An 8,116-nucleotide genomic window follows, 5' to 3' on the forward strand; every position below is an offset into this window, starting at 1 on the left:
GCTGCTGGGGGTCGCGCTCGGGGCGGGGTTCGCGCTCCCCGGGGTTCGCGCTCCCCGGGGGCCCCGCGCCGCGCTTTGCACCTGGCTCAGCTTTGCACCTGGGTGACCTTGATTCTGCCCTTTGCTTGTGGCCCCGGGAGGCGGCCTGCGACTACGCTGCTTCCTTTCTCCTAACGCCGGGGGCGCCGGAGTGACGCTGCTCGGGCGTCTGGCGGCCTAAGGCCCCGCTGACCGGCGGCCAAGGGCAGTCGCCCGCCGCGGCGCCGCGGGTGCCTCGAACGCGGGTTTTTCTTTCTCCAAGGAAGGAGGGAATAGTCCCCTGGGGAAATTTTGCGAAGATCAGTTTCTGGGATTAAGACTTAAATTTTTCTTTTTTAAGTTAGGGCAGCTACCTTGTTTGTTAGGAGGGCCTCAACTTTTGCAGGCAAATTGCCATCAAATTCTACATCAGGAGATTTGCTTTTGTTTGACCTTGTACACCAGAATGGTTTCTTTGGAGCTATGGAACATGGAAAAGACGATTCAATTTGTGGGTACACTATTATGAAACATTAGAAGAGTAGACACTAATCTATAGAATTAGCACTTGTAAACATTCACCTGAGACAAAGCTAAAGCCATTAAATTCTCACACAACAGAGTAAAATGAAGGCTATCTACTTCATTAAAAAAAGAGGTTTGTACATACAAGAGCTGGGATGTAGGCCAGAAGTGGGGGGGATGAGAGGACTCCCCAGAGACAGAGTGGGGGGCAGAACAGGCAGAGCCACTGAAACAATGCTGAGGGGAGTGGGGAGAATGGAGGGTCTCGGCTGCGCCCTGGGGGTCACTCCGGGTGGGGGTGGGGGGCGGCAGCTGCCAGCCACAGGGAAGCAGAGACCCAACCAGAGAGGCCCTGCCTACTTTTTAAAAGAGAGGTGGGCATATGCTAATATTGAGACGCCAAGGTTTTCTGTTGCCTGACAGATTTCTCAGGAAAGAATTTTTCTTTCGACACAGCAGATATTTAGAAGTCCTCTCCACCGTTGTATTGAAGGTTCCATGTGTTTTCAGCATTATTTTTTTTTAAAGATTGATTTATTTATGCATATAGAACTGGGGTACAGGCCAGAGGTGCGGGGTGGTGAGAGGCTTCACCCGAGACAGTGGGGAGCAGAACAGGCAGATCAAGGAAACACACTGCTGAGGGGAGCAGCGGCGGGTCAGGAGAGGTCTGCTGCTCCCTGTGGGTCACCTCTGGGGCAGGCAGGGATCGAACTGATGCTGAAGCGGCTTTAGCTTCTCAGTGCTGTGCTTTAACCCGCTGCGCCCCCAGGGAGGGCCTTTTCAGCATTATTTTGATGCTGCCACAGTGTTAAAAAATATCAGTCTGGAAGGTGACAATTTTTTCCACCCGAAGGACACTGTAACTTGCCGAGGAAAGACTGTTGCCGTCGGGCCTGTGACGAGGCCACAGCGTCACACTGGTGCTGTGCTAAACCTCCTTTTCCTTTTGTGTCTGTTTGGTCTTCCAGCACTGCGCTCTGTCAGCCTCGAAGCTGCCGTTGGAGCTCAGCGACGACTAGGAGGTCCTAGAATGTATGCCAGGACGCAATAACGCAATGTGCCACCTGTGATCGGGCCTAAGGCTGCCTGGACCCTGAAATGTGCTGCGCCGGGTGGCTGGCAGCTTCCTTCCTGCTGTCCGCTGTTTCTAGTTCACGTGACTGTAATGACTGAAGTTTTTGTGGCTCAATCTCCACAAGCTGTTTGCAGTTAACACGCGGGGAAAGGACAGGGTCTGCATAATTTGGTGCAAGTCAGGGAAGCCTATAATTGATCAAAGGCATAAAATGCAGGTGTTCACTTACTCATTTACTACATTTTAAAGACTTTTTGAAAGATACCTAAGCGCTAGGGAAACAATGAGCATCTGCAGCCCTAACCCTTGAAGGAGACAGTGAGAGCATGAGAGATGGGGGAAGGTAGTGAAAGGACTGAGCTGACCGCTTGTGCCCAAGAAGCTCAGACTGTCAAAACCTTGCTTTTCTCACTTTAGTGAAAGTCTGATCTTCCCTCTAGCAGAGCTTGATTTTTGTCGACACAAAGTTGATCAATTTGTGAGGAGCAGACTTGTGCGGCGCAAGCTCACAAGGACCAATGTCCAAATGTGTGTGTCAACGCATTTTCTAGGGAGTGGTTTATTTCCGCTGAAGCACTATTCCTGTTCAATGCTCTAGATCAGTGCTCTCCAACAGAAATAGAATGTTGCCCATAAATGGGAGCCACAGAAGTAATTCAGATTTCTAGAAGCCAGAATAAAAAGTGGTTTATTGAGGTTTAGTTGACAGATAACTCTAAGGCTAAGGTATGCAATGTGGTTGCTACAGTAGCATCTTTATCTTGTCCCTTACCGCTGCGATTTGATATGACTTGGTAGGTTATTTTAGGAGTTCTGGGAGCACTCAGCATTTTTTTGATGTAAATGAATGGGAATAACAGCATTCCCAGGCCCTCCAATTAACCTACCAGGTAAGGCCAACTACTTCCAGACAGCGGGAAAGCCTGTATTTTTCATTTATGGTTGTGTTGACCACAGTTAAGATTTAGTCTCTTAGCAACTTTGAAGTTTATAATATTGTCACCTGGCCACTCTGTAGAGCATTCGATTTCCAGAATGTAGCTCCTAGTTGTAAGTTTGTAGCCTAAACAGCATCTTCCCACCCTCCAGGCAACTACCCTGAGAAACTACTCTTAGTAACCAGCCTCAGACGGCATTTTCACTCTCAGAAACCATCAAATGACTGTTACAATATACTTTGTTTACCTGACCTATCTATAATGCCATGCTTTGACATATAATTAATATACTCAGTTACTGCTGATATTTTTTTTTTTCCTCTGGGCGTATTTTACACGTACAGCACATTCCAACCCTGCGCTTTCAGTACAGGAGTCCAGTGTCTTCCTAGTCAAAGGTAACTGGGCGGCTGCAGGAAAGACCAGAGGTGCCTTGGCGGGCAGGAGTCGGAACAGCAGGTGCTGCTGGGTCTCCAGGGGTATTTCCTGGCCTCGCAAGCGGAGGCGCTGGACCCTTCCAGGTGCAGCTTGGCAGTGGTTCGTGTTTACTGTGCCGCGCGGGTCTCCCCTTGGAAGCACAGGCTGAGCGATTCTCTGTAAGCCATGCCTGTGCCCTGCCTTTGCAGGCGTCTCGGGCTTTTATATGTTGAGTCATGTGAATGCAGACTCGTCAGTCACTGATTCGTGTTTTCCTCATCTCTTCATCCAAGCAGTTATCTGCCATGAAGCGTATACTTTCTACATCTTGCTACTTTTACTCATGATATGTTTTTAAATAAAAATTAGTTTCATGATAAATGTATTGTAAGAACGAAATGTATGGACACATGGCCAACAATTGAGAATGCAGAGAAACAAGAACGGGCACAGTACAGCTGTTACTGTACAGATTTTCATTTAGTTGGAATCACAGGGTAGAAGTTAGTACTTGCGTACTTGCTTACTAGAAAAACAATAGTACATAGAAAACACCTTCACACATTATTAGAATTTCAACTGAAATAGAACTTTAATTGGTGGCTACAGCATTAATTTTTAAATATAAATATCACTGCATTGAACAGCTTAAAGCTGTGACGACTTTCTCATGGTTTAGGATAGTTCCTTAGACTAACTTCCCAGGAGTGGAGCTCCTAAGTTAAAGGATAGTAATATCTTTATGATCTTATACCATTTACTTATTCAATAGACTTACTCCTTTTTCATTAAGTATTTATTGAGGCCCTCCCTGGGGGCACAGCAGATTAAAGCGCAGCACTGAGAAGTTAAAGCCACTTCAGCACGAGTTCGATCCCCGCCCCGCACAGAGGAAATACACATAGCACAGCAGACCTCTCCTGACCCGCCCGCTGCTCCCCTCAGCAGTGTACTTCGTCGATCTGCCTGTTCTGCTCCCCACTCTGTCTCTGGTGAATCCTCTCATCGCCCCACACCTCTGACCTGTACCCCAGTTCTGTGTGCATAAATAAATCAATCTTGAAAAAAAAGTTTTAAATATTTATCGAGCACATATTATGCCGTAGGCGATGTTCTAAGTGTTCATGACACAGCACTGAATAAAACAGACAAAAAATCCTGCTGCTCTATAGAATTTTCCTGAGTAAAACAACCAACCAGAAAAATATATGTGCTGAGGAAAAGAAGTAAAGCAGGAAGGAGAATATGAAGTGTCACTAGGTGAATATTTTAGAGTGTGCAGATTGCAAAGATATTAAATTTGGACAAAACTTTAAAAAATACACTTTAAACCACAAACCTGTAGAAAACTTGGAATATTCTTGCAAAATCTTTCTTTTCCTGATCATTTGAGGATTCTTTGCCCATGGAATGTTCACTTCTACCGTTACTTAGTGTCTTTTCTACAAAGCCATCCTGCTACATGCAACATGTGACCACTGAGATGGGGTATTAACACTGACCGCGAGTGTCTTCTCAGACCCACTGCCTGCCAGGTGCCTTGGCATTGCCCTTTCTAGCAAAAAGACCCAGTTCTGTGTTGTGAATTCTTATGTTTGTTTATTTTTAAAAATTTATGTATTTATAAGAACTGAGGTGTAGACCCAAGGTGTGGGGGTGAGAGCATTCACGAGAGACAGTGGGGAGCAGAACAGGTAGATGGACAGAAACCCACTGCTGAGGGGGCAGTGGGGAGACAGGAGAGGCTGCCGCACCCAGGGGCCCCTCCCTGACCGGAGATGGAAGCTGTAGACAGCTTCCCCACGCCAGCCCCATCCCCTGCGCCACCAGGGAGGCCCTGAGTTCTTGTCTCCAGTTGTCCCGTCTCTTAGTCTCCTTCAGTCTGACCGTTTCCGAGTGTTTTTTTTCAACTTTTTATGGCCTCAACATTTTAAGCTTCCAGGACACCTACCTTGTAGGCCGTCCCCCAGTCCGCTGGTCTGATGCTGAGTCCTCTGACTAGCAGGGCACTTGGCGGAAGTACCACAGGGGCCTGCGCCCCTCAGCTTGTGGGGACCGTCCCATCACAGGGAGTGTTTACTTTGACCACTTGACTGAGATGGAATCTCCCAAGCTTCTCCCCGGTAAAGGGGAGTAGTTAAGTAGTTTGTGGGGAGATACATGAGTGTGTCCCTTATCAAATTTTTGGTGTGTTTGGATCTGAGCTCTTATTCTCCTTTATTTTTTAATGAGTTAGTGCCCTTTTGATGTTCACACTGTTCTCCTTTCCGGAGAACCCCCCAAGGATTTGTGGCACCTCCTTTTTATCATGTTAATTTCTTAAGGGTTATATTTTACTAATGTCTACTTATTTAAAAATATTCCTGTCACTAACATCAGCATATTAACTTCTTGACATTAAAATAGAAATATATTAGCCTAGTCGATAAGACACATACAGTCACTTGATACAAAGCCTCGCTTCACCCTCTACCAGGATGATGATCTTGGGTGACGAGAACCCTGAGACCTTTTAAAATTTTATTTTCTTTATCACAAGAGCTGGGTCTAGGCGAGGGGTGGGGGTAGGTTCACCGGAGACAGAGAATTTTGGAATTTGTATCTTCTGAAATTGTTTCTTTTTCAAATTTGTCAAGTGGGTTGGTAAGGCAGGAATTTTCTTTGTTTTGGTTATTTGAAGGTTTGGACTCCATAAGGATTGTAATTATAATTCCTTAAAGGCCGTAGGAAGAGTGGGTACGGGACATGAAGGGCGTGGGGCTCCCTCGGACGGCCTGTTGGGCAGGGCCGGCTGCCTCCAGGCTTCCCTGGGCAATGAGATGAGGACAGAGCATCAGCCACTTCTCACAGCTGGAACAGGCTGTCTGTTTGCTGCTTTTCTTTTTCTTTTTTTTTAAAGATGTATTTATTTACGCATACAAGAACTGGGGTACAGGCCAGAGTGCAAGGGGTGAGAGGACTCCCCAGAGACAGAGCGGGGAGCAGAACAAGCAGATCCACTGAAACCCACTGCTGAGGGGAGCAGCGGGGAGACAGGAGAGTCTGCTGCACCCTGTGGTCCCTCCCTGGCCAGGATGGAACTGGCGATGCAGAGGCTGCGACAGCTTCCCAGTGCTGCGCTCTGACCCTGTGCCACCAGGGGTCCTGCTTGTTTGCTTTCAAATCACTTATCAAGCTCAACTCTCTCCTACGAAGAAAGCTCCCACTTGATTTAGCACCCACTAACAGCACTTCTGCTGAGGGTCACCTCAAAGTGTCCTTTGGGATATTTTGGGTAACTTGGCCATTTTTGTCATCTGAAGTCAGGTTCTAGAGCTGCAGTTAAATTTCAACTTGTATAACACCCAGCATGGTCGAGCGACCAGACTTTAGCTCTGGAGAGCTGAGTTATTGCCATGGATTTAAACGCCTGTCACGTCCACTGACTTGTCTGCAAAGTGACACCCCTTGTAAGTGTATCAGCCTCCAGGTTTTCAACTTGTGACAGTATTTAGGGGTAAACACATTTTAGTGACACGTGCTTTGGGTAATGTACTTTAAGAAAGCACATTTTAGTGAAAACTTGATAGTTACTAGCCACCAGAAATAGTACACACTTAAAAAACACAAACAGGAAAATAATGCTATGTAATTCTTCAAATACTTATCTAACAACAGTGTAATACAAGGCTGAAGGCTGATGGAATGTCCTGGGCCAGATTCCTACTGCAAATGACCACAGGCGTAGCAACTGACAACAATACAAATTCATTTTCTTGGTGCGGGGGTCAGAGGTCTGAAATGCATCTTTCAGAGCTATGCGCAGGGCGAGCGTGCCTCCTGCAGCCTCTTGAGGGCGTTCGCCTGCCTCTCCGGCTCCGGGCATGGCCTGCGCCAAGCCTGCCCTGCAAACCTCGCCCCGGCCTCGGCCACAGCCGCGCGCCCTAGAGCCCTGGCCCGGCAGGCTCCGCATTTACGTGCGCGCAGGCCGGCGGGCTCTGGCCCCGGCGTCCACGGCCACAGGGGCGCGCCGGGTCGCGGGTGCGGGTCCAGAGACTGGTGCAGGGCGTGGAGGCCTGACTTTTACCTCATTGATCGGGACACATATTCACAGTTTCCGGGACTAGGCACGAACCTTGAGGGTGTGTGATGACTGTTCCTTAAAATAAATACCAAAGGAAATGCTTTCCTTCAGTGAGGCACTTAAAGTGCTATGAAGTTAGCAGTGAATATATCACCTGATTTCTAAATTATTTGCTTTTTACAAAAGGTTCTGTAGGCTGAACTCGGTGCCTATCACAGAATGACCTGAGCCTTCCCTGGCACGGGAGAAGTGAGGCAGGTCCCGCGGAGGTGACCTCCGGGCCCTGTCACTGCCCGCTGGACAGTGGTCTCCTGCCAGATTTTGTTTTTTCTTTGCTCGAGTTATGCAACTTTTCTATATTACAACTTTACATTCGAATCATTTTACCTTTGAAAGATAAAAGCCTGAAACCTATTTACACCTTGCTTTGTTACGTGACCAGAGACTTCTAATTACATTTAATTAGAGAGGAAAGGGTGAAACCAAGACAAGCAGTCAGCACAGCACAGCAGCTCCCAAGCCCATGTCCCCTGGAGGCGGCGCCTGGAGGCCGCCCTGGTGGTGGGGGTTTCCCCGCCTCGAGTTAGCTAATAAGACCCCGACAATTGCAGACTTACAGCACTTTCAGTTTCACTAAGTGACACATAAAATATTAGATTTCAGTGTGCTAAATAAAAGGTGTCTGCTTAATCGTAGAAATGAATGAAAATTTGTCTGTTCTTATTTCTCTGGCAAAAACAATTAAGATGGGAGAGGTCTGGGGAGGGAGGAAGTCACGGCCGTGCCAGTCCAGGGGACATTTTTATTTTTAAGCCATCGGGTCTCGGTGGCTCGTGGGTTTAAACTCCACGGACGCAGGACTTAGGGGCATAGGGCCCTCGCTCGTGAGATAATCACCCTTAGCAGATCTGAACAAACGCTTCGAACGCTCTAAAATCCAGATCTGAAAGTCCTTTGCTATCTCAAACGTTCGCATCAGTTGCCAGCCAGCGGGCGTCTCTCCTACCTCCACAGCAAGGTGGGGCCGGCCCGACCGAGCAGGTGCTCACCGCCGCCGGCTCTGTTGCTCGTCCTCCC

The sequence above is a fragment of the Condylura cristata genome, unplaced genomic scaffold (assembly GCF_000260355.1).
Source record: "Condylura cristata isolate star-nosed mole 26May11 unplaced genomic scaffold, ConCri1.0 scaffold00026, whole genome shotgun sequence".
NCBI lineage: Eukaryota > Metazoa > Chordata > Mammalia > Eulipotyphla > Talpidae > Condylura > Condylura cristata.